Source organism: Chinchilla lanigera, unplaced genomic scaffold (genome assembly GCF_000276665.1).
Source record: "Chinchilla lanigera isolate Chin_1 unplaced genomic scaffold, ChiLan1.0 scaffold00072, whole genome shotgun sequence".
NCBI lineage: Eukaryota > Metazoa > Chordata > Mammalia > Rodentia > Chinchillidae > Chinchilla > Chinchilla lanigera.
Window position 1 is genome coordinate 5,274,470 of NW_004955473.1, and position 692 is coordinate 5,275,161.

Genomic DNA, 692 nt, shown 5'->3' on the forward strand with positions numbered 1-692 from the left:
GAAGAGCAACAGCTGTTCTCAATCAGCCTGCTTCTCCCAGCCCCCTCTTCATAAGCTCTGCCCCTGCCATTCCCGAGTTCTGTCCCCCTCCCTCCCTCCTGCAAGCTGTTTCCCATTAGCTCCCCCCATGGGGCTTCGGGTACAGCCCTGTCTTTGCTTTGGGATGAATATCGGTCCCTCCTTCTGCTCCCCCTCCAAGTTGGCCATTCCCAGAAAAAGCCAGTGTCCTCTTTCATTGCGACAGGAAAGCCCCGCTGTAGCCCTTGGGGAAGGTGGTGGCAGCTGGAGAGTTCCTTGCTTGAGCTGGTGTGAGTTCTTCCAGAAACATCCACTCCATGAAGCTGCCTGCAGCCCTCCTCAGAGACCCTATGAGTCCCATTCAGCTGCGCGTTCTGTGCTTTGCAAAGTCCACATTGTTTAGAGCCATTCACACCTGGCAGGGAACAGAAACCCAAAGGCATCTCAATTTGGAGGGATCAGGGGATGATACCACCGAAGGGAGAAGACCGAGAAAGCAGAGTTTGGGGGCTCTGAGAAGACAGATTTGGTTAACTGGAAATGCCCTTTCTCTCAAAGCTTTAGTACAGGGATTGGCTACCCTGCAGTGCAGGTCACTCCTAAACAGCATGACTTCCTATGAGCGAAGCGGACACACTGAGGCCGCGTCCTCACACCTAGCTACATCAGCGAGT